The 27044-nt window shown below is 41.1% G+C and overlaps 1 protein-coding gene and 1 long non-coding RNA gene across 4 annotated transcripts in view; one reads left to right on the forward strand and one right to left on the reverse strand.

Moving 5' to 3' along the window:
* TAFA2 (TAFA chemokine like family member 2) overlaps positions 1-27044 on the reverse strand; it is a 137404-nt gene that overhangs the window by 94152 nt on the left and 16208 nt on the right. The gene's annotated exons all lie outside the window — the stretch shown is intronic.
* On the forward strand, positions 7805-14014 carry LOC310743995. Its single transcript, XR_014539315.1, has 3 exons — positions 7805-7940; positions 12275-12436; positions 13801-14014. It is a non-coding gene; the product is annotated as an uncharacterized lncRNA (long non-coding RNA).

A 27044-nucleotide genomic window follows, 5' to 3' on the forward strand; every position in this document is an offset into this window, starting at 1 on the left:
CAGCCAGTCACATGTCGCGGGGGAAACAAACAGCCTGCAGAATATTCAACAATGGAGGCCTGGGCAAGGGGGCAGGGCTGGAAAGGGAGCCAGCGATCGACCACACATTCGCTCCATAAGACGCACAGACATCTCCCCTTACTTTTTAGGAGGAAAAAAGTGTGTCTTATGGAGCGAAAAATACGGTATATAGAGTACACAGCTGTGTTGTGCCTTTGGGTGCTGTCTCTGTGGGTGTGATGCTATTTCCCAACTTCTTAGACATGTTAAATGCTTTCTATCCTTGGTCCCACCTCCATCACTCATCTTTGCATCAGTGTATGACTTATGGATACATGGAAAAGGTATTGTTAGTATTTTAGCATGGAAAAAAATGTTAAGTCTTTTACCCTGAAATGACTAAATAATCCCACACACAAAGGAACTTGAAGCAACAGATGATACAAGCATTTTCATGCCTCCTCATAATGTAGTGACACAGACCTGAGATGAAAAGGTGACAGCCTGCAGAATGCACTGTCTTTGCATCCATCTCCATGGAAGATGTGGATATAAAAACCACATATTACTTCACAGTGATGTCAGGTCAGACATGAGTTTAAATCTATGGTTTTACAAGTACAAAGCCACAGAGATAGATAGCCTATAAAATTCTTATCTATATATTGACACACTAGTTAATGCTCCTTTAAGTGTGTTATGGAAGCCATAATATGGCTCATGCGCATGTGAAAATCTACCCTGAGAAAATGGCTGCACTGTTAAAATACGGAACTCAGATTGTTTCTGTTATTCTTTTAACTAACCACTCCAGCAGCATATAATTCTGTAGATTAATATTTAATTAAGATGCAGAAATATTATGCAAATCATGTGCATACTACATTGTGTGATGCAAGGTCAAAGCAACATTACATTAATATTAGTATTACTATAATTAGTGTATAATGCTATCTGCATGCGACTGAGTAAATTAATGACAATCTCCTCGCAGCTTACAAGCATTTCACTTTATTTAATTTTTATTCATCACAGCTGGGCAGCAACGAATAATCTTTTTTTAATTTTAGTTGGCTAGCAACTTTTTACTTCTGTCTCCATGTAAATACATACCTGTCATTTTACACATCCAAGAAAAAGGATTCTGGTCCATGAAAGTTTATGCTAAAATACATTTCTTAACCTCTAACGTGTCCTGTTTCTTGTCATTTGTTTTAGATGTAGTGCAAAGAAAGAACATTAATTCAAGTCATCCACTTCAGCGTTTTAGCTTTCATCAAGATATATAGAACATCTCAGGTTCCTACACATCAACCCTTCTAACATACCAGAAATTGCAAATATCAAACAGAACAATCTATCAGGAAGATATGTCTAGCGTAAACTCTATCTCAGCGTAGGGCACACATTTCTCAAGGGACATACCAGTTAATATCACGAATATATCTGATTCATGACCAACATATTTAAGTCTCCCCTTCATTTTCTCTTTCCTTATTATGTAATAATATGAACTGATGCCATCTCTTGTGTCTATTCTGGCATACAAGAAGTAGAGAGAGACCAAGGCTCTTCTTCCACAGATGTCATGGACTGACCAGATTCAGAAGACTGGTGGGAGGCACTAGCTGGGGAACACACAACCCCAAGAGAACCACCAGAGAAAGAAAGCTCAGAGCCAGGGGATTGGTGGTGGGATGACAATGAATGGTCAGAGGGAGAAGAAGGAACAGACTGGGAGGAGATGTCAGAAGCTGAAGAGGAAACAAGGTTAGGTGAGCAGGAAGAGGCTGAGGCCTAGAGCAGTCCAGGCTTAAGAGGCAGGAGAGGAGCAGGACCGGGAGACAGAGATGAGGCAGGCTGCTGAGGAAGCCAGGGAATCACCCCCTCCTGCTGTGACCAGCACCTCTCCCCTGCCCTAGTCTCCCAGAAAAGGCAAAGAAATGAGAAGGGCAGAGCAAAGAGAGACAAGATGACAGAGCCTTAGGCTGCTAGGCTTAGAGAGTGGTGGGAAGACAGGGGACCTTCAGTCCCCACATCTGTCTCCTTGGGACAAGACCTACTGGGAAGACTTGCTGTGATCACTTGGCCTGCACTGTTTTTGTTTCCTTGAATAAAGAGTTAACTTCACTGATACCATTGTTTTTTATTGCTGACCTACACCTGACTCCGGCTCCTGGTAATAATTTTACCACCTCCTCTGTGTTAGTCCGTTGGGACTGAACGACAAATGTACTTATTTAACAAAATTTATATTCTATTTGATTGTAAAAAAAATGTCAAAGCAGGGTGGTTGTTGTTTTTAAAAAAGGAACAAAAAAATTACAATTATTAACAAAAGGCAATGAAAAACAGCACTTAAAAACTTTCAAAGCTAATTAAAATCAACAATAAGTTGCAAATGGAATAAAACAACTATAACTTGGACATGTCTGGATAGGCTTGCCTAAGCAAAAAAGTTTTAAGCAGGTATCAGAAAGAATATAGTGTGTGATGTCAATAGGCAGGGAGTTTCCAAGTATACGTGTTGCCGCACTGAAAGATCAATCTCTTACAACTGCAGAATGAGTATTGAATGGCAGCTGAAACAGTGCTAGCTCTGCAGATCAAAGCAGCCAGGGGAGCACATATCTGAGTTACAGGAGAGACCATGAAAAATGGGAGTAAAAAACCCCCCAAAACTGGTCAGGCTACTAAAGGGTATTTAAGATAAATGTTTGTTAAAAGGGTGTTTCTATACCAACCAAAATGGTTTATATTTCTTAAATAGCTAAGCATAAAAAAGAAAATAGCAGGAATTTCCCCCAAACCCAACATCTCCAAAGTGATAAGGCAACTCACTAGATTTCATAGTGAAATAATGAATTTTTAGAAGATCATCATTTTAAACCTTCAGGTTAAAAACTACTTTCTGAAGCAGTGTTAACTAAACAAACCCAGGAAAATAATTAGGACTTTAGACAGCAAGCTTGGTGCGAGCTTAAATTTGCTATCATAAACCATGCACAGACCCAGGGCAGTTAACGTTGAAGTTAATTAAATAATACTGATGATACCAAGGGTGGTATTTGGCCTTGTGGTCTCAAAAAGTTAATTCACCCTAATATTTAGGATTATTCTTTTTCGACTTCTTTCTTCATAAACTTTGAAGCTCTGAAGTTCAGGAGGTAGCTGCCCTTTCTATGAAGATTAAAGCATCTTGCAGGAACCTGCTGCTCACCAAATTATGTTTTCACAAATGCTTGTTACATAAACCGGTGACTCCAAAAGGTCTTTTCTTCAGTACCAGCCAGTAATTCCTACTCTGAACTTTCTCTCCACCCACCATCACTACATGCAGTGTAGTCTAGCCACAAAGGGCTGCATTTCACACTGCAATGAGACTTCTCCTTTCCCTCCTCTCCTGGCACACCCTCAAAATCTGCTGCAGAGGAGAGCAGTAGAAAGCACCATTCCACAAGCGGAAGCCTGCTAAGCTAGCAGAACAGACATACAGGATAGGACCCAAAGCCGTTACTTGCTTTAGTTCACTTCCTCCACCCATATGTTGTGGCCACCCAGGATATTCAATTCTATGCAGTAGTTTTGTGGTGCTGTAAGAAAGTCCATCATCTTCCCTTTGGTGAAAAAATATACAGTAAAAGCAGGAAACACAAAAGCAGTCGGTAAAGTGGGCTGGGAGAGAGAGAAGAGACAAAATCCCCTAACAAAGGGTTGCAAAATGGACTAGGTAAAGGACCCCTGGTCAGTTAAGTCCAGTCAAAGGTGTCAGGGACATGCTCAGCAGAGAGGAATCTCCAGAGGAAGAGGAATTGGCTGCACCTGAGTCGCCAAGAAGCAGGAGGCAGAGCAAGCAATTAGAGCAGAGGCGGGCCAGCAGGAGGTGAGGGAGGTCGTGGCGTATATCTGGCCTTGGGAGGGGTCAGAAGCCAGTTGAGTCAGCTGACTCTGACGACCAAAGATGAGTTGTGGAAGCTTGGACTGCTGTACGCCTGTTATTGAGAAATAAACCTCAGCTACTTAAACTGCCAGCGTTCTGTGTCTTGTGTGGGAGAAGCTCCGGCGGCGCAGTGGCAGCGGGAGGCCCCATTAGCTAAAGTGGTGCTTCAGCTTAAGAACAGTTTCAGGTTAAGAACGGACCTCCGGAACGAATTAATTACGTAACCAGAGGTACCACTGTACCATATAACAACACCTTGTGCTGCTGATTTTGTGATATAGGGTAGTCAGAAACAAAGAGGAAAAGCTAGCTGCCAGAGTGAATTCGTTCTCAATACGTTTTGAGCTATTACCTTTCTTGGGTGAAATTTCTTCCGAAGCTTCTTGAGGGAAAAATTTGCTTGAGACTGACTGCTTCCCTTACAGCTGACCGAAGCTATTTTTTGCTCTTACTTTGTTGGTAAGAGTATTTAAAGGACCTGCCTGCCATATGAGACCTAATTTGATGGCCCTTCTGCGGGTGACCGCTGATTTCGGAGGTTAGGTATGTGGCTACTGGAGAGGGGGGCCTCCCTAGTGGCAAGGTCAAAACTCACTCCCTGTAGGTGTGTGTTTGGTGCCTTCTCATTCTCTTTGACACATCAAGCATAGTCTGTCCCATTCTCTTGGGCCTTAGATGGCTTAATGCTTGAGACCCTTTTAATTGCCTTTTTGTTCCCTATTGATTGTTGCTTTATATGACTTTTGGCTTGTCAGTTTTAAGTGTTATATCTTGTGCTTTTATGGTCTTTTTATTGGGTGTAGGTGCAAAGAGTAAGAGAGTCCTTCTCAGCTTCATTGAAATGAGAAGGCAGATAGAAATATTATAAATTTAAAACCACACAAACTAAGAAATAGCAAAAGGGAAGCATAGGAAAATGAGGAAATTCAAAAAAGGAAAAAAAGGGGAAGGAGACAAAGAAATGAAAGAAATGCAGTAATTAGCTGCTTTCAAGTATTACATCGTACTAACCTACAGAAAGACTTAAGGTGAAGATACATGTCGAGCCCAAATACTCGTATACGACATATGTTTGCAAACACATTTACTACATAATACATTACAGTTTTACAAGTACACAAATAAAGAGCTCCATGTATGAATTGGTCTCTGAAAAGCATAGCCTGGTAAAAGCAGTTGGGCAGAAAAATACTTACTAGAGTCTATTTTTCATATTACCAGCAGCCAACAAGAATTCTAAATGATTCAATAGGATCAAAGCATATAATTTCGCCTTATAGACTCTATAGATTCTTAACCAAGACCACAAGCAAAGTAACACATTCAAATTGTAAGCTGGACTGCATCATATCCAGAAATTTGTCATCTAAACACGTTTCACGGTACATCAGCACTGCATTCTCTTGCAAATACTGGGCACGTGGAGAAAACAGTCTTTTATCTATCCACAATTTAAGATCTGGTATTGAATATACTTTAGAGGTTATTACAGCTATTTTCACCTCTGTGGATTAAGATTGGTGAAATATTTCTAGGAATACAGGACATGTATGGCAAGTGACATCACAGTAATCCACACACACACCCCAATTGATAAAAAAAACTTGAGAAATTGTGTGGGGTGGGAATTTTAACAGATAAAATTTAAAGTATATATAGGATGAAATACAATAATACTGCAAATACTATACGTATTGAATTCTTACAATACTTCTAAGGGACAATGATTCCATTGTAACAATTACAGCAGCAGAATTATTACTTACACACTTTTGATGGATGCCTTCTGGTGAGTTCATTGAAAACCATTGTTCCCTGGAGAATAGTCTCTTAACAGTTGTCATTATTTTCAGACTAATGCCAGTTTTGTCACACTGACAGTGACAGCATGAGTCTTCAAGGAATGTATGCGTAGACAAGGTTTACACAGATTCAACAGTACAGAGCACCAAATCTCCTTTTTAGGGAACTCTTCCCCTGTTATTTACCTCTGTCTATCAAAAAGTTTTCCCAGAAGATTAGCACTGTCTATTCCCCTCCCTTACAAATTTCGCAACGAGTTAATAACACAAGCCAAAGACTGCAGATGTCTCCCGGTTATTTTCATAGTAGTTTCTCCTGCTTTCAAGTATCAAATGTATTTATTTCAGCAGGGAAGAGCTCATTAAGGTGAGTACTTCATTTCTTGATAAGAACCTCAACACAAAACATCCGTCAGCCCACTGACACTAAGAATCTGCCTCGTGCAGATGAGAAAATAAAAATTATGTATTACCTAAATTATGTAGATTTGCATTAAAATTGTTTACAGCAAGCAATTGCTAATTATAGCAAGTCATACTGCATCTGGCATTATTATGGCAGATGCAGAAATGGAAAGAAGAATGCAGGAAGTTTCAGGAGACAAATCATAAGTAATGCATCAAATGCAACAGAAAGATGTATAAAACTGATTATCAGATGAGGGCTTTAACAGATTCCGGGCTAGGAGACATGCAACCTATTAGAGTCCATATAATGTATATATACATGCGCTGTATATTAATACATGAGAGCTTTTTGTGTATAAATGAATAAACACTTGGATGTTTGTTTATACAAGACCATTCAAAATGAGCTTGCAAGTGCGTGTTCATGTTGTGCATTTTTCTCTAAAGTTTCTACTTCGTTGTGTATTTTCTCTAGAGTAAGTTTCTACTCAAAATGGCTCAAATGTGTTGAGAAACACACTACTTTTTAATACACCAAACACATCCACAACACACACACACACCAGATTGTGAAAAATGGTTTATCTATTTGTTGCCTCCTGTGCTGCAACCACATTATATAGCTGGCATCATTCTTTTTCTTCCAGTCACAAACGCTAAAAGATATCTTACTGGAATTATCTGCTTGTCATTGGTAGCACAAGAGAAACTGACCTTTTGAAAATGAATAGCTTTTTTTGTCACCATGTCTGAAATAGCAGTATGACAGGAATAACCAGAGAATGATAAAGTGGAATTTAGCAGATATCATGCAAGCAAATAAATGAAGCCTTCATTAAATGCACATTCATTAGCCGTACAATCCTAGGCATGTCTACTCGAAAGTAAGATAATAATAATAATAATGTTATGCCAATGGTGCTTGCTCCCAGTTAAGCGTATACAGGATTAAAGTCTCAATCTCTCATACAAAATCACATGCACCCATATGAGGTTAATATAAGGATGGAGAAATCAAATGCTTCGCAAAAGCTTTCTTCTTCTTACTTATATACTGTAGAGCATTGCAACACAGCAGTTGTTTTCAAAAGCCTCTACCGGCTTGTAATGCATATCAGCTGCATAGATTGCAACTATAAATAAGTATTTTGGAGACAGCAATTCTAATGGATTCCTCCTCCACTATATTATTTATTCTTGACGGTATTTTTGCATATTTTTGACAGCATCGCATCTTTGATGCATTAACAATTCTCACTGCTGTCAACTGTTTAATATTTCAAGAATTATATTGTGACAATGTGCTTTATTTATAAGCAACATTTACCAGAAATGTTGGAATAATGTATGGAAATACTAATAGAACACTGAAACCAGTTAAGGACTCTCACTACTGTCAGTGACTCTCCCCTCCCCCTCTCTCTTTATATATATATAATAATCTGGATCACAGGTACAACCTAAGGAGTCTCGATGCAGCCTTAGTTATGAACCAGGGGTTCCCAACATGGTACCTGTGAGCAACAGTACACCCATTGGAATGTGATATAGCACCTGTAAAAGGTCTCAGTAAATATCTCACCCAAAATCTGCAATGCGCAAGAGACAACTGTGTGTCTTGGCAGGTCAAGTAGCAGGATTTCCAAGTACAGTCAGATGCATCCAGCAGCTGTGGTTTCGGGGTTTACTTCAAGGGTTGGTGGTGTGCCAGCGCTTAGCCCTCAGGTATTGGTTGCAGATGAGAGTGGTTTGGTGGCGAGGTGGCTGGGGAAGCCAGGCTTAGGTGGCAGGTAAGACACTGGGTTTGGATCTTTAGCAACTGGGCACCCCACAGAGGGGTTCGGGAAGGGGTATCGCTGTTGAGAGGCCCACACAGAGGCTGATGGGCCATAGCACTTTTTCATGAGGTGAACCTGGCTAGAGCATCACGTCTGATGTATGTCAAGGCCCAGGACCAGTATGAGGAGCAGACTGTGATGTCGGCTTCACTCAGTGGTACAGTGGTACCTCGGGTTACAGATGCTTCAGGCTACAGACGCTTCAGGTTACAGACTCTGCTAACCCAGAAATATTACCTCGGGTTAAGAACTTTGCTTCAGGATCAGGACAGAAATTGTGCTCTGGCGGCGCAGCAGCAGCAGGAGGCCCCATTAGCTAAAGTGGTGCTTCGGGTTAAGAACGGGCCTCCGGAACGAATTAAGTACTTAACCCGAGGTACCACTGTATATCACTGGTGAAACCAGCGAGTTCATCCAGCGAGCATTGCTAGCAGAGGGACTCAGGAGCGGTGGTGGTTTCACCAGCGATACATCGCTGAGGGGATCCGCCATCCCACTCTGCCCTCACACTGGTCAGAGGGAGAAAACAGCTGCACCGGCGAGGCACCGATACAGCTTGTTCCTCCCTCTGCATCTTTAAGCTGCTCGACTGAGGAGTGTGTGGTTGCCGCTCCCCTCAGCTAAGCAGTTAAAGGATCCCCCAGCCCGGCATTGGCTCCTGCGCAAGTGGGGGGGGGAGGCACCGGTGATGACTCAACTGCCAGTCGGGAGCCTTCCTGCACCACAGCTGAGCTATACAAACAAGCCGCTAGGTGCTGGGGTGAAACCGCCTCAGCTCCCGGGGTGAGAGCTGCAGCAATTTCAACTGGCACCTTGCAGGCTGAGGCCAACGCAGCTTGTTTTTTCAACATCGCGGTATATCACCAAACCGCGATGTTTGGGTGGTGATATACCGCGATGTTGAAAAGCTGATTTCACCCAGCCCTAGTCAAGGGCAGTCTAATTTTTGCTCATCTGGACCTACCTGAATTATCACTGCAACATACATAAACTGAACACAGCAGGGGGGAAGAGACCCTCTAATTTTGAATTTCATACGTCTCCATGATGACACCTCAGCTGCTCTCGGTGTCAAATTCCCAAAGGAACCGTTCTATGTTTTTAATTCTTTTTTCCCATCCTATGTTTCAATCTGGGCAGGAACACATCCTTAGGGAGGCGCTAAGGAGCAAAAAGCCGTGGTGGCTCACCACTCACTCATTATACAGTGGTTCTTCGGTTCAAGAACAGCAGTGTTTACGAACTCTTCGGTATAAGAACTTCGCAAAACCGGAAGTAGTGTTCCAATTAGCTTTACCTCGGTCTACGAATGGAAGCCGAACGACGGAAGGGCAACGGAGGCAGGAGGCCTCATTAGGGAATGCGTGCCTCGGTTTAAGAATGGCTTTGGTTTAAGAACAGACTTCCAGAACGGATTAAGTTCGTAAACCGAGGTACCACTGTAATATTCTAGAACTAAGTACACGCTGATGTGGAAATTACCAGATCTTGCCAGGTGAGGGAGCATTTACATAAATAAAACATTCACCATTCCAAAATGATCTCATGACAACGGAATCGAAATGGGCCATTCAAAAAAAGAAAAAGTTAACAAGAAATTAACAAGAATTTGTTATCAAAAAAAAATTAACAAGAATACTGCAAAATAACCTATCAAAAATAGTACAAAATAATTCATTTTAAAAATGATAATTCCATGCATGTAGGAACAGGATTTGATTGAATATGACAATTGTGATACTGCTTTTATCAAGTACAAAACACCCCAAACATCAAAATACTCAAAAACATACTGTGCTCGAAGCTTTTCTATGTTCTCTACCAATACAGATTTAACTTCATAAGCTTTCCTTTCTTGAGTAAGAAATCTGATAAAGGGTGATCAATTAACAGCAGCAATGATGCAGGGATAGAATATTAATGTTTAGGAAATCCGCAAATGACTATAATTTTTCTTAGCTCTGTCTCTCTCTTTTTAGGGCACAATGACTTACGACAAAATTGCCACTTAATGAAGTGACTCATCCATTAATGTTCACCGTGAAATACTGCAATTCCTGTTGCTATCTTACCTGTTTTCAGTTATGTACTCAGCTGCGCAAAACTATCACCAAGCAATGTGGAACTTAGAAACAAAAACAATTCATGTCCCAAATGATGGTAGTAAGACAAAAATGTGAATGAAACCATTTTTAAAAAATGAAATGCACACCATTCTGCTCATGAAGCCAACACAGCAGACTTCAGACTGAATATGCCCTTTCCCTGCATGTACGGATCTCTCTCTAACTACTGGCCAGCAGGATTTAAGTTGAGGTATGACATATAGTATATGAGCACAATCTTTGCCCGAAGCATTTAACTACACCTGACACCTGCTGGCCAGGTTGTTTTAAAGCTTTTATCTGCAATACTAAAATGAAGGGTCTATCCGTAGAGACTGTACAAACCACACTTCATTTTGATGGTATCTAAGGAGGAGTGAAGGCACGCTTACAGTATTGTTCTGAAATTAGAAGAGAACACATGAGAATGCAAACAAGCAAACTCTCACAACTTGGGTCAGAAGATTTATGCAGATTCACATGCCGATTCACATACAGATTTACTTCATTGGAAATTTATCCCAAGGTGGGAGTACAAACACAGTAAAATAACCCACGTAAAACAATAAATACCTTAATTCAATGCCACCATACCACATCAGCAGGTGTAAAAACACAACAAATGGTATACCAAGAGTGGGGAACTGTTGGCTCCCCAGACGTTGCTGAACTACAGGCAGAGGGCCTTTTCGGTGGTGGCACCCACCCTATGGAACGCCCTCCCATCAGATGTCAAGGAAATAAACAACTATTTGACTTTTAGAAGACATCTGAAGGCAGCCCTGTTTAGGGAAGTTTTTAATGTTTTATGTTTTACCATGTTTTTAATCTTCTGTTGGGAGCGCCAAGAGTGGCTGTGGAAATCCATCCAGATGGGCAGGGTATAATTAATTAATAGTTTCCCTGATCTATAAGAGCTACAGACAAGCTTTGTCATTCAGCAGAAGTTGAGCCAATCCTCTCCTATAAATTCCTAAGTAAATGAGTCTGTTTCGAGCTGGCATCAGAATGAAAGAAGCTTTAGAAGGAAGGGCATCCCATAACAGACCTATTGCCCCTAACACTTACATTAAGTAAGAAATGAGTGAGAGGACTAGCTAAGTGCAGGCATATGGTCAACCACTATGATAGGAAAGGATGCTGGACTTGATGGGCCACTGGACTGACCCACCAGGGACTTCTTATGCTCTTGACTATGGTTAAACTAAAATGACAGTGGCAGCAGCACGATCTGTGCAATGCCCTCTTCAACCTTTAGAAGGCCACAAGCTTCTGAAGGTGGATATGGCCAGGGACAAAGTGGATGGAGCAATTAATGTAAATGTTAGCTTTGCACAGTAGGCTAGTTTCTAAAACACAGCCCTCAATAGTCTTCATCCTGGGAAGCGAGGGATATTATTCAAGCAGCCTAGGACCCATGTACTTACGGGACTGCCTTTCCTGGTATGCCCCGCGGAGGACCTTAAGGTCCACAAATGACAAAAATTTTGAGGTCCCAAGTCACATTGGTCGCAACTAGGGCCAGGGCCTTTTCAGTACTGGCCCCGACTTGGTGGAACGCTCTGTCACAAGAGACTAGGGCCCTGTGGGACTTGACATCTTTCTGCTGTTCTGCCTGGCCTGCAGTTCAGACTCAGTCTGACCATTATGTTTCCCTCCCCTTATGGTTTTGATGAGGCTGCATTTTAAATTGCATTTTAACCTGTATTTTAAATTGGTTTCCCCCCCCCATTATGTTTTTACTGTAATTTTACTGTTGTTAGCCGCCCTGAGCCTGGCTCTGGCTCTGGCCAGGGAGGGCGGGGTATAAATAAATTTATTTATTATTATTATGTTGGACACATTCTGATGAAAAACAAAAGAAGGCTCCATTCAAGCAGCATGCAATTAAGGATCAATAGGGGGTGTGGTTGGAGAGAGTCCCAAGGGCCAGATAGAGAGTCTGAGATGGCCCCATTCGGCTCCCAGGTCTGAGGTTCCCCATGGTTTAGTATGACATCCAAGGAGATAGAAGTAATCTGAAAAATAAAGCTGCACTCCTTGTAAATTCCTTTCTCTGTGGGACTCCACCTGCTCACCATGTGTTAATATTGTGAGTAGACAAATGTGTTAGTATTTTGATTTAAAATAATGACTTTTTATTCAACTTGCTTCAAAGTAAACCATGCGTATGTTGTTCAGCACTGTTCTAGAAGACCTCTGCAGGACACAGAAGAGATAAACTAAACTTACAAAGCACAACCTTCGCCTGTTGGAAGCAGATACAGTACTTAAAAAGAAGTCACTTGCGACTCGGTCTGTATGACAAGAAATACTATCTGTCAATCAAACTCAGTGCCGTCAGTCTTCCCATGCTTCAGGTGAGATGCCCACTTCTAACATTTTTAGGGAGCTATATTTATGCTTCGTCTTTGGTTTATTTTATTTATCAAGCATTTAAAGGGGGGGGGGAGAGAGCTGCAAAACTGCTCAGGAAACTGTGGGAGGAATAGCATCCGTCCATCAGGGCACCAACATCTTCCAGTTATATATTTATCTTCTCACTGCAAGCTAGACCACGTATTGAAGACCTGCACAAGTGGTGTTTCCGAAAGAGCTTACCTCAGAACCGAAGTACAGTGGTACCTCGGGTTAAGTACTTAATTCGTTCCAGAGGTCTGTTCTTAACCTGAAACTGTTCTTAACCTGAAGCACCACTTTAGCTAATGGGGCCTCCTGCTGCCGCCGTGCCACCGGAGCACAATTTCTGTTCTTATCCTGAAGCAAAGTTCTTAACCTGAAGCACTATTTCTGGGTTAGCGGAGTGTGTAACCTGAAGCGTACGTAACCTGAAGTGTATGTAATCTGAGGTACCACTGTAACAGCCTCATTACAAAGCCATGGAATTGCTCCTGCATTCTTGAAGCAGAATTTCTGTGTGCCTCCTCAGTTATGTTGAGTTTGTCCAGTGCAATTTACATTTCTGGGAAATCTTTCATAGCCAAAGTATAAAGATGTTAATTTGCTGTTCTGTATTTTAAACTGTGTGCGATAACCAATTCTCACGTAAGTCATTTGATTTCAATGGGTCTGCTGCGAGTATGACTTAGCTGGATATTGCCCTGTGTAGGTTCCTGTTAAACAAACATAACTAGTAACTGCTTCATTTACTTCTATAGAGATGCGTTGGGGTACATTAGCTCACAATCTGACAATCAGATCTTCCTAATTGTGCTGTTAAAAAGTTTTTTTCCAAAGGCAATTAACATACACATTAATCAGGAGGAGATTCTTTTACTTCAGAAATCAACACCGAGCCAGATAATTTAATTTATAAAAGCCCACAGTCAACGAAAACATCAGTGCAATGCCAATTTTCCTAATGGTTCTTCTCCTAAACTTATATAGTTCAGGATGTTTCCTTTTAATTTTCTCCTTGTGATTCTGTTTCACACAATACTGACTTTAACTTCATCTTCATTTTCTCCACTGAGCATATCTATTTTTTTTTCAAGTAACGTCTAACAATCTTGAGTCTTTGGGGTTTTTTTGTATTTTTGAAACACCACCCACCCAACCCATTTCTTTAAATTATACTGAAGCATTCACATTTGCATGTGAGCTGCTGCTTAGTCAAAACTACTATATGTACGAAAAAATTGAAATCAATGCATTCAAGTCACCCAGAATAAACTTCAGTAAGTTGACTTTAGAATTATAATCATAAGATATTGCTTCTATCTTTCAGAGAGTCCTGCTTTAAATTATTTTTAAATCCATGCCCGATTTAAAATGACTTATCCAATTCAAGGGAGAAGCTATAAAGATGGCTGAAGCTGGAGTATTGACCCATCAAAGGCGTTTAACATGAAAGGTTGTGTTTAATTAAATAAATTGATAACTTGTCATTTGCAAGTCTCTATGGACATGGCTCAGCACTTCTTCAGAGAAACAACATTCCAGAAAGACTATTTTTGGATCCAGTATTATCTGCTTTGCTTCAAAACCACCCTTTTTATTTCCTCTCTGCAGGCTTTGTACTTTTGCAGCGAGAAGTCCCCTTTACATTTCTATGGGCCTTAAGAAAGCTTTTGACCCCTGGGTATCATAGCCACAGGGGCTAAAGTGATGGTTCCAAATGAATTGTAAAATTGCTGTTTGACAGCCAAAGCATGCCACATTAAGCATTCTGCTGTGTGCACACTTAGCACACTGTCCAGGGAGTCTTTAGTCCTTTCCATTTTGACTGACAGAGGCTTCTTGGCAATGATGTCCGGAGGAATGCCCAAGCGCAATCTCATGGAAAATAGCAAGTGCCGTCAGTCCAAGTTCCCTGTTGTTGTTTTTAAACGGGCTGTCCTTCTTTTTTCTAACAAAGGCACAGCTCTCTTGTCAAAACTTGCCACTACTCCCACTGGAAAACGAAGATCTTGTTTAATTTATTAGTTCATTCAAATGTATGCAATTTTACAATTGCTCTTTGAGTGACCAGTGGTTGAAAGTTGCTGATTAATGCATTTTTAATTGGGTGGCAAACGACGATTCACAAATATTGGCTTGGCTTATTAGCCAGAATCTATTCGTGCTTGTTTCCATTCCCAAAGGTAAAGGACCCCTGACAGTTAAGTCCAGTCACAGAGGACTCTGGGGTTGCGGCGCTCAACTTGCTTTACAGGCCGAGGGAGCCGGCGTTTTTCCGCAGACAGTTTTTCCAGGTCATGTGACCAGCGCTTCTGGCGCAATGGAACACCGAAACCAGAGCAGTGTATGGAAACACCGTTTACCTTCCTGCCGGAGCGGTACCTATTTATCTACTTGCACTTTTTGGCATGCTTTCGAACTGCTAGATTGGGAGGAGCTGGGACCGAGCAACGGGAGCTCACCCCGTCGTGGGGATTCAAACTGCCAACCTGATCGGCAAGCCCAAGAGGGTCAGTGGTTTAGACCACAGCATCACCTACATCCCAAACCCTTCCCCAAATCCTCTGGCAAGCGCACATGGATTGGGGTGGTGGTGATCAGGATAATATATATATAAAGCCCTTGAATAACGAGCAGTTGTACAGTGATTCAATTAATAAAAATAACAAATCCTGGCTGGAAGCCCGCAGTTTTGAAAATACAAAAAAAGAAAGAAAGAAAAAAGGGAAGGATAAATGAGTTACATGCTGAAGTAAGGAGGTGAGAAAGAGCATGAGAGGTTTGTTAAGCTGTGGGTGAACATATCAGACGACACAGCGATTCTTCAAACAGCTCTTGTTTATTCACAAGCCAGAACAGAACTGAACTGAAGGGTTCAACCAGCCTGCTTATATAGAGCTCCACTGCAATACAACAGTAACCACTTTCTGTAACTATCCAATCACTGAACGTCACTTTCAGTCCCTTATTTGCATATGTGGACCTGATTGAAAACTATCTACAGTATCCCCCTGCTGGCCCAGGGTGAGAACTTCAGCACATAACAAGGTTCATACCTCTTCCTCCTTTTCCTAAAGCTCTGTGCAAGCAAAAACAAGGGAGAATATTATGTACTGTGGGGGTGTCCAGTATTTCTAGGTGCACATCTCTGGTGAACGAATAAGTGGATTTGTAGATGTATGGTACTCATTCCATCAGAACTTATTATATTCTGTAGTCCTTATTCCAAGCAATTGCAGCTATGTAGACTACAACAACTTAATATTATAGAGACAATTCATTGCTGCCAGTCTGCATACAGGAGCAACTGTAAACCCTTACATCACTGATTTCTTGTTTAGTCACAGACAGACTGAATTTGTTTGTGGAAGAACAAATGAGCCATTTTGTTCCTTCATTGTATGGTTTTCAGATGCCCTTCAAGAAGCCAATTCGTCTTTGTAGATATCATATTTTCCCAGTACTCAAAGCACAATATATTGCAACAGGGAATATGGAATTATTTCCCCAGCTTACAATCTCCAATAAAAACCAACTCCATCTGCTTGTGAGGCAGGTTAGGCTACAAGCAACGATTTGCATACAAACACAACTAAGTGAGGATCTGAAGCCAAATACCTCCAGTTCAAGTCCAACGTTCTTTCCAAAACACACACTGGCCCATGAGCCTATACAAGCGATGCACACAACTCTTCCTACATGGAAATAATATATGCGTAGGAATACTGTCATATGCCGCAGTAACATCATAATGTTACGTGTGTGTTGCTGAAACCGGAGAGTGAACGTAGAAAAGATGGAACGCAGCTAAAGAAGAGAAAGGAAAACATTCTAAAGACACATTAACTACAAAATCAGAAAATGCTGCAAAGTTAGCTCTTATTCATAACTCTTCACAAATTTAGGGGAATCCACTAAGCTTAGAGAGAACTGATGCCTTCCTAGGCTCAGAGAAGTGAACAGATGAGAGTCATTACTAGGGAGCATCTGAGGAATTCCTCCCCCAATTCCTTTCATTAGGCTTCCTTCACAGTTGGCCGGTGCTGAATGGTGGAAAAAGAAGACAAACTTTCTGTGCTATAAGGCACCAGGAGTATAGAACGAGCTGTGGTGAGACTATTGACCAGGCATAGGCAAACTCGGCCCTCCAGATGTTTTGGGACTACAACTCCCATCATCCCTAGCTAACAGGACCAGTGGTCAGGGATGATGGGAATTGTAGTCCCAAAACATCTGGAGGGCCGAGTTTGCCTATGCCTACTATTGACCAAGTCCTATGCTGGTTATTGGACTACTGACCAAGGGATAGTGTGCTGGTTGTGACCTGCAAAGTCCTACATCAGCCCAGTGGCCATATGTCCTTCTGGACACCACATACTTGTGGAGGTGAGCAGGGCCACAGGCAAAAGCAAAAGCAGCCGCAAGATTGATTAATGTACATTTCCCCTTTTGTACAGTAGGCAAATTTCTGCACATTCTCACACGCTCCACTCTGCCGTCCTTATGGTGTTGTATACTTCCAATTCATTAATGAAACATCTAATTCACTTCACTAGAACTTAAAATATATTTTTTCTATGGGAACAGGTTTTCGTACGCACTTACCTAGATACAAAAATACAAATCACACAAAGGATCCCTAAGAAACAAGAATCCCATCTTAAGATTCCAAATCTATTCCTATTCGGGCTTTAATCAAAAAAAGTACAACTATACTGTACAGATGTTAACTATTTTTACAAACACTATACATATGTTTTGAAATATTACAAATGTAAATATTTCAAATATTTTCAGAAACTCTTGTTGAGTCCTATTTTTATTTGCAGTAAATATTTTTAAATGCTAGAAATTCTGAAGGTGCCTCAAGTTTGACAGTGTCGGCAACAGCGGCTAGGTTCATACACAAGAGACACCTCATCATCAGCTCTCAGTGTTGCTCAAGCCAATAAACAAATAGGTGACCTTTTATACCTGTCAAAATCTTTAAACACTCTATACTCATTTTTCCTGCTTTTGCAAGCCAGCTAATCACAAAACTACCTAGAAGTCAAAAGCCCAAGAATCTTCAGGTTAGAGCCAGCATGTCAAAAATTCAAAACTGGGGTGGAAGAAGAGTATTTAAACAAATGCAGGTGGAGAAAGTCTGAAGATAGAAGAGCTTAACTGAAATATGAGCTTAATTGAAATAGTCATCTTTTTGAGAAAAGAATTTGAGTTATTATTTGGAGAGAGAAAAATATTGTAAAGCTTTAAGTGTGGTAGTACATCACTGCAAAAATGTAAAATAGGCAGTACTGTTGGAAGAATATGCTACCAAAGCTTTTGTTACATCTATTGCAACAGCTACAGTCAGAAAAAGAATTATTGCCCGTGGTTTTTTTAAAAGAAAAAACTGCATTTCAGTAGACTATGATCTAAAGGTACCGAAAAGGAGTAATCTGAAAATGAATGCTAATAGAACACATTTCCAGCTTTGATCAAACAGATCCTTAAATTATTTGGGTACAGTCTCTCCTATTGCTAAGAAAAACAAAGACAAAAATAGACTTACAAATGCATCCAAAATAACTAACAGCTGCCTGTGAATAAGATGCTAGACACCCCAAATATTGCCAATAAGAATGAATTTGTTGTTGTTGTTTAGTCGTTTAGTCGTGTCCAACTCTTCGCGACCCCATGGACCAGAGCACGCCAGGCACTCCTGTCTTCCACTGCCTCCCGCAGTTTGGTCAAACTCATGCTGGTAGCTTCGAGAACACTGTCCAACCATCTCATCCTCTGTCATCCCCTTCTCCTTTTGCCTTCCATCTTTCCCAACATCAGGGTCTTTTCTAGGGAGTCTTCTCTTCTCATAATTCATTCTTAAGAATGAATGCATTGCACTAAAATGCCCAAACTCACTAACGCCTGAAATTCCTATCTAAGTGTTCTGATGGGGACATAAAATTAGCCATGAATTATTAGGCAGAATTAGTACTACTGATAGAGAAGATCTTTGTGTCTTCTTCCGAATGAAGCCTTCCCCTTCTCAACCGCCACCTCCTCATGCCTCTCCAGATTTCCTCACCTGTGTGACATTAAAGCATGACACTCAACTCTGCTTCAGAACCAAATGAAAGCCTAAAATCATTTATTATCTGTCTCCCCCTTCTCATCAATGCAGACGGATGATAAATTTTGAGTAAATGGAAGAGGAAACTTGGAAGAATGGACACAGCTTACAAGCTGGGCCAAATTTAAATTTTTTTTGACCCAGATCACAATATGCTTGATATTTGTGAAAGGGGGGGTGTAGTTCTGAACTCCTGTTTCTGACATCTTCTACAGCACTAATTAGTACAACAGCTCAGCAAATTGGGTAACTATAAGGCTTATCTTCCTGCAACAAAAGCATTATCAACTTCAATTCTATCTAGCGCAGGGGTAGGCAACCTATGGCCCAGGGGCCGGATGCAGCCCAACTGCCTTCTCAATCCGGCCCACAGACGGTACGGGAAGCAGCGTGTTTTTACATGAGTAGAATGTGTGCTTTGATTTAAAATGCATCTCTGGGTTATTTGTGGGGCATAGGAATTTGTTCATTTTTTTTCCAAAATATAGTCCAGCCCACCACATGGTCTGAGGGACGGTGGACCAGCCCACGGCTGAAAAAGGTTGCTGACCCCTGATCTAGCATGACAGGCAGAGAAAGGGTTATGTCTTCCTTTCCTATTGTTTACTGCAGTCATTTCTACTGGGTAGCTTTTCATCATCTAAATGGGCCATTGGTTAAATGCTAACACATTTCCAAACAGCATGTGGTTTGGACTTTATGTAACTTACAAAGTCAGGAGCTGTATTTGCATATCAGTTACGTAAGCACTTAGCCAGAATTCTACATTTATTTCAGAATCAAGGCATGGTTATGAAACTTGAGTGACAATAAATTACCGTATTTTTCGCTCTATAAGACGCACCAGACCACAAGACGCACCTAGTTTTTGGAGGAGGAAAACAAGAAAAAAAATATTCTGAATCTCAGAAGCCCGAACAGCAAGAGGGATCACTGCGCAGTGAAAGCTGCAATCCCTCTTGCTGTTCTGGCTTCTGGGATAGCTGTGCAGCCTGCATCCGCTCCATAAGATGCACACACATTTACCCTTACTTTTTAGGAGGGAAAAAGTGAGTCTTATAGAGCAAAAAATACAGTAATTTATCTTTAAGGTACCAGAGGATTCTTTGATTGTGGGATGTAAACAGATACCAGTTGTTTGCATGGCCCAGTGGGGTCAGCAATTTCGATCTCGAAGCCACCCAAAGTGCTCCCCGTAGCATATTACAACTGCTGTTGACACGCCTCTTAATATAAAAAGCAAGGGGGAGAGCTGTTATTCCAGCAATACAGTCCCAAATCCCTGCTGGGCAGGCAGCATTAGTTATGCGGTTCTTTGAATCCTGGCCTGTGAGATTTTGTTTTTGTTCAAACAGACTTGGCTACCTTTCAGCTATTGAGAGGAAATGTGGCAAGTGTATGACGTCTTGAGAGTAGGGAGATTAGGTAAATGGTTTCTTTATTTGAAAAGGCAGAAACAAAGAATATGTACAATTCTGAAAGATTGCTGTTTGTGTAACACTAATTGAACACAGGACTTTCTCTGAAAAACAATCACTCAGCATACATACAAATTGGTGGATTTAGCAGGAATCCCTTTAGGCCAGTGTTAATTATTTGAGACTGAAGCCTAGAGACTGGAGTGAGCCAGCAAGGCGGAAACATGACAAATGGTAAACGGCAACAACTTGTTCCACAAAACAATAAATACTGATTACGGTGATGATGCAGAGCTGAAAAGCTGCTTGACATGAAATGAAATTATTCAAAGTTAATGAAGAATAGAAAGCCTTCAAGGCTGGGAGCATCATAACAAGCAAACAAAACAACACATTGTGGAATTTGAGCTTCATTGGTTGGCCTTCCCCTTTCACTCATTGATTCTCAAAGACTACTAATTTAACTGAACAGTGTTTTTGCTCAGCTGTGACACTATTGATTCAAACTTGGAGCTGGTCAGACGTTTGATTTAAGAATTCATTGACTAAATACACACAGAGAGAGTAAAGTTGCTTATACAGCAACCTTGCAAACACTTTTGCAAGGCCTGCTTGCCCTGCTTTTTGGCCATTTCCCTGGGAGGGACGCCCAAGAAGAGACAGTGACCAGGCTTGAATTTCTCCTGGCACATGTACAACACGCCTACCTCTAGGTCTCCCCCTGCCATGGTACATATGCATGCACAAGATGTTAGAGACTCAAAAGGCTTGCAGCTTTCCAGAAGTCTGCAACCTTCCTAAAATACTTCTCCCTGGTGTGTGCTACTTTTCTATTTGCAATGATATTTTTTGAAGACAGGTAAACATTCCTAAGCTCTTTTCAAATCAAAATTGGGAATTATGCAAGCCACACATCCCCACTTGAATGATTATTCTAAGGCAATCTGAAAAGTGATCCCTAGCGACTTCAAAAACACTTCTTGCTCAGCGCCAAACAAACCTCCTTCTTTTAACCCCTGCAAACTGCAGCAGAAGAGGAAGTGGCAGGGTGGCAGAGAGAAGAGAGGAGAAAAGCTGGACCTTTTATTTCTATTCCATGTCCCTGAACCGAAAGGTAACAACAATATACCGGTACTTCCTTACATTTCTGCAGAGTGAACTGATCTGTTCAATGTTAACTGGTATGTTAGGGTGATGGAGAACAAAAGGGGAAAGCTCCCATCCTCTTCTTTCCTTACCTGCCCACATCTTCTATTCCTCCTGCTGCCACTTGCAAAAGACGAGGGGAAAGAAGGCAGCAAACCCCTCTGGAACCCATGACTTGAAATCATGTGACAAACGGGAGTGTGGAAGGATCCATAGTTTGGTAAAAGATTCAAGTTTCAGAATCTTACAACTTTTTTTTTTTAAAGGAGGAAATGGGTGGGTGAAGGAAACTTTGCTACAAAAGGTAAGGCCGGATATATTTGGCGAAGGACATTAATTCTGTTTAGGTTTCAGCATGGGGGTTTAATTTGAGAATCCCTGACAAAGCTGGAAAGTCAGTTGGCTGAAAGTCTATATTCAACCTTCTCTCGCTTTGGTGGCTTAAGTGTACATAGTGGAAGTCAGTCTTTTGGAAGGCTTGCTTCTTTCTGTTGCCAAGAAGTAGAGAGCGCACATTGAGAGTGTCTCAGGAGGAGTTTTATGTGAGCATAAAAGCTTCTGTAATTGCTGTCCATACTCTTGTGAAATGAGAGATTATGGGGCAAATAGGGACTTGGGTTGTTGTTGTTGTTTAAAACAAAAATTAGAAGCACATGACTAACAAATCATTATACTAAGTAATCAGAAGAAGAAAAAGAATTTGCCCTCTCTAGATTTGTGCCTACTCTGCTAACCACCTAGAGGCAGAGTCAAGACTGGAAGTTAGTGGAAGGTTACTTTCCATTTGGGCTAGCCACTAAAAATGTTTTTCCCACGCTTCCCAAAGTTCCTTTCGAGTGTGCCTCCAGGATTAATTAACCCGTGCCTATATGCTCCACTCCTCCACTGACCAAGAATTGTACATAGAGTTGGAAGAGATTTGTCCTTCTTTTATTAAAATAGTTTGGTGCGGCTTTTCTAAACTAATTCAGAAGAGTATAAACCAGTATGAGTTGGTAGGGTGGCAGTGCAGCTAACAAGTCAGGTCAGCACCAATGCACGGCACTGCTCTGATGCTATATATATGAAAACATTAACAATAACTGGAAATCAAGCTGTATTCATTGAGAATTGTTCACTTATTTCCACCCTCTGCTTCCTATTCTTTAACCAGTTACCAGTCCACAAGAGAACGTCTCAATTACTATGAGCCACAACACAGATACAGCCACAGAATAAGGTTTTTTTCCCCTTCTATATAGCCATCACATTCTGGCACTCACTTAGTTTGAACACAGCATAGAACTTTACTAAGAGTGTTTTTTCTCTCACACACAGAACTGAAATTAAACATATATATCTGCAGGAGAGCAAACAAAAGCAAAGAGCAGTGATAATTCATGATGACAATAGGAGTGTTTTATGTGTGCCCTAGGCTGTTCTTGCCCCAGTAAACAATGCAAATGGGAATATATAATTAGCAGTAGGTATGCTGAAAGCCAAAGGATATTGACATACAGAGGAATTAAAGAAGCTGATATAATATTCTCCAAGGCTGAAATAACATTTAGTAAATTATATGTTAAATAAAGCAGGCAGAATAAAAGACAGAAACAGGATTGCACCTAGCACAGGGTAGCCTTCTTTTTGCAGAATTGTGATACAAGATCTCTAAGGGCTACTAGTTTGTGCTCTGGGAGCCTGGAGGGCTGAGTCTCCACATCCAATTCAATGCCAAAGTAAAGTAATTGTGTAGCACGGCCTTTGGTCTTCTCGGTATCCAGTGGGACACCTAATTCCAATGCTAGAGATTGGAAGGATGCAGTGATAAGTTGCCAGTCATTAGAATATCATCCAAATAATGAGTCACCAAATGCGAACCCGACCTGTGCATGAGTGCCCACTCCCAAGAAGGTGATAAATGTTTCAAAGGCAGCACATGCAATGGAGTAACCCGTGGGCATGCCCTTATCAATATACCAGGAGTAAGGCACTTTTCTCAGATACCAGACAACAAGGGTTTGGGTGCCAAGCACTTACTGCAGATGCCACAAGTATCCAGTACTGTAATCAGATTCCCAAGCACATCACTGATTTATGTTAAACTTTCTTCCGAACAGAGAAATATATGAAACTACAATGATTTTTCCAAAAAATTAATGAAGGCGAAGACTGCATAGTCCTTGAATCATGCTGCTGTTAACACTACTAAGTGTATGAGAGAAGGAGTTGATTGGTTTTAAAAAGTTTTCAATTACTGAAAAATGCCAGAGGCTCCTAGAAGCTCAGTTTCAGGTTCCTGAAGGTGACTGTCACCTCTTTGCATGAGGTACCTCAAGAAAAAGACAAAAGCAAACTGGACTGAAACTAGTGAACCCTTGAAAATGCTTCATCTTAAAAAAAATAATAATCTCAGCAGGTTTACAGTCTTTCTCTACTCAGGTAAGTCCCATTGAGTTAAACAGGACCAAGGTAGGAAAATGTTTAGATTATTAGAACACCTATGGTTTCTGCAGTATAATGTTTATAAAATATAATGTTGATAATTAATACGAGGAAATTAGCAGGAAAGAAATGACATTCTTAATCTGAAATAAGCACAAACACAGTAATACTGTTATCATGACACTGCATAAGGATTGTATGGATATGATCAAAGTGAAATTCCTGCTAGTATCTCTTCAACTCTCCTACAGAATTAGTTGAATAAAATATATTAAGACTTGACTTATAGCTTGGACCCCAGAATATCCTTTTTTACTTTAACTAAAGAGCCTTCTTTTCGGTCATTTTTCTCACTTCTTTTCGTACAGCTTTTCTCACCCATCATTTTTCCTACCTTGTGGAGCTGCGTCCATAAGTTCACATAGGCAAATCCAAGAATAACAGAAATGTAAGAAATATCTTTATAACGAGCATCTAAAACATCACAAAGTAGCCAACAGTTTTCTACCACTGTGGTCAGCACTGCCTTCATTTCTCCACAACAGTGTCTTGAAATTCTATGTTCTGAGATGTCTTTCAACAGTTAATCAACTACTGGCTGTGAAATGTTAATAACCTCCTACAAACAAAATATAATTGCTTCTTCTTATCTACCCTGTTACAAGCAAGATAACTTAATATACAAAATATAATTTGCTATATAAAATACACTGAGTTGTGTATTTGCTCTTCTCATTTAAAAGTCGCATTTTCTACAACTTTGCCCAGTTGGTGTTATTGCAGGCCACCCAAATGGATTTCTCTCAGCATTTTCCCTATGAATTTTCCTACACTGCAGCTTTCTCATGATGCCCCAGTGTTGGTTTAGCCTTCCACCATTTCTAAAAGTTAATTTAATATGGATACTGAGTTTAAATCCCCTGACTTATACATTCTTCCCATTTTCCCGTTGAAGGACTGTTTTTCCTCTATCGTCAAGTTCATTTTCACATTTAAGAGAAGCAGCCGGACAGAATTGCACAACAGTCAAAAGATTTTTACAACAGTTACCACTGCATACAAAACACAACAGAACAAAAACAGGCTACTCTGATACATGGTTCACCTTTTGTGCAAGGCAGAAAGTACACAGGTGAAGGGGGGTTAAAAATACCAACCTGGTGAATTATCCACAAATGTGATATGCAAATACAGGTCAAACATAGAGGTCCGCCTCCACGCAATTTTAAGCAGGGATACCTTACCTTCTGCTATTGGCCAAGCACAGAAAGATGTTGGGTTGTACAAGCATGAGTTGACTAACAAAGGGCAGAACATCAGAGGGAAATCTTGATTGTGCCTTTCATCAGAGATATATTCCAAAGAATAGTGAGTGTGAAACTACAGTCACAGAGTAAAGCAAATGGGCAGGACTTCACTCACAAACAGTATTTAAATTTGTCAGCTGGCCAGCACCAAGTAGCTCAGAGCCTCTAGTGAGCTCAGAGCCTCTAGTGTGTAAAATGCACGCAGCTCCACCCTTTGTTTTCTGTTGTGCTGTGCTTTTGAAAATCTTTTTTTAAAGCAGGAATCTATTCCAAGCAGCTACTTTAGTTTTGCATCAGACCAGCACAGGTAGGATAAGACTCCACGGCTATCTATGCTCAAGACTGAAATAAAGGAACAGGACTGATGATACCATGTCAACATTCTGAAGCTTTGCAAGCAGGCAATGCTTATTCATGGCCTTGTTAATACAAGGAGCAAGAGCTGTCCGCTAGTGATGGTGCTGAAATAAGGCTGATAGGCCATAGAGGCCATGTGCTGGAATTTCAGCAATGTAAAAAGAAAGAAAGAAAGATTGTTATTATTACTATTATTATTATTATTATTATTATTATTATTATTATTATGAATTAAATCTGTATACTGCCCTTCATCAGAAGATCACAGGGTGGTTTACAACATAAAAATAGGACACAAAATACATAACAAAAAACAAATAAGCCCCTACCACAGGCACGTTTAAAAGCTAATAGATAAATAAGAGCTTCAGAAGATGATTGCAGAGTCAGTTCAAATGGGGATAGGCATTCCTTGAAGTATTGCAGTCCTGAGCCATTTAAGTTTTCATAGGTGAGAACCAACACTTTGAATTGGGCCTCGAAACTAACTGGCAGCCAGTACAGTCAGGCCAGGATTGGTGTTAGATGCTCAAACAATCTTGCCCCAGTGAGCAACTGGCCACTTAATTCTGCTGAAGTTTCCAAACTGTCTTCATAGGCAGCCCTAAGTATAGTAAAACCTACAGGTTACCAGAGCATGGACAACAGTAGTTAGGCTCTCCTTGGGCCACAAGGTTGAAGCTGATAGAAGGTACTCTATGCCACTGAGGGCACTTGAGACTCAAGCAACAGCAGAGGTCCCAGAAGTATCCTCCCTATCCAGTTTCCTGCTTCATTTCATTCTCTTAGCTACTATACTATACAACTCTTTAGGTGTTATCCAAAACCATTTCCCACACTTCACAGTACAATTTGAGCCATGCATAAACCAATTCCAGTGCTAGCTGCATTTCAGCACAGACAATGCAGGTTGGCTGCTAAGGACCTTCCTGCAGTAAATTCACAACATAGCTAGGCTTTGGGACTCCTATGCATGCAATGCCCTTGAAGCTCACCCAGAAACTCCAGCGGGTGCAGAATGCCATGGCGAGGCTCCCTACAGGGTCCTTGCTGTGGGATCACATTCATCCAGTGCTTTACCAGCTGCACTGGCTCCCGGTGGAGTACAGGGTCAGGTTCAAGGTGCTGGTTTTGACCTTTAAAGCCCTATATGGCCTAGGACCCTCGTACCTATGGGACCGCCTCTCCTGGTATGCCCCGCAGAGGACCTTAAGGTCCATAAATAACAACACTTTGGAAGTCCCGAGCCCCAAGGAGGTTAGATTGGCCTCAACCAGGACCAGGGCCCCAGCCTGGTGGAATGCCCTACCACAGGAGATGAGGGCCCTGCGGGATTTGACATCTTTCTGCAGGGCCTGCAAGACAGAGCTGTTCCACCTGGCCTTTGGGCTGGACTCAGTCTGACCTCCCTCTCATTTATTTATTTTTGATGAAACCCCTTATATGGGATTTTGTATATAAAATTTCCCTCAGCTCTTTCTGCTGGCCCATGTAGGACCGGCATGGATAGTTGGCCCTGGTGAATATTTGACATTTTCTCCCCTTATGGTCTATGGGCTACCACTAAAACGAGGCTGCATTTTAAGCTGTATTTTAAACTGTATTCTAACCTATATTTTAATCAACTTTAAAAAAAATGTTTTTACTGTATTTTATATTTAGTGTTAGCTGCCCCAAGCCCAGTCTTGACCGGGGTGGGTGGGGTATAAATAAAATTTATTATTATTATGCTGTCATAAATGCTTCAATAATCATTATACTCCATAGGACAGTCATGGTACAAG

This window comes from Podarcis filfolensis, assembly GCF_964270895.1.
Source record: "Podarcis filfolensis genome assembly, chromosome: 10".
NCBI lineage: Eukaryota > Metazoa > Chordata > Lepidosauria > Squamata > Lacertidae > Podarcis > Podarcis filfolensis.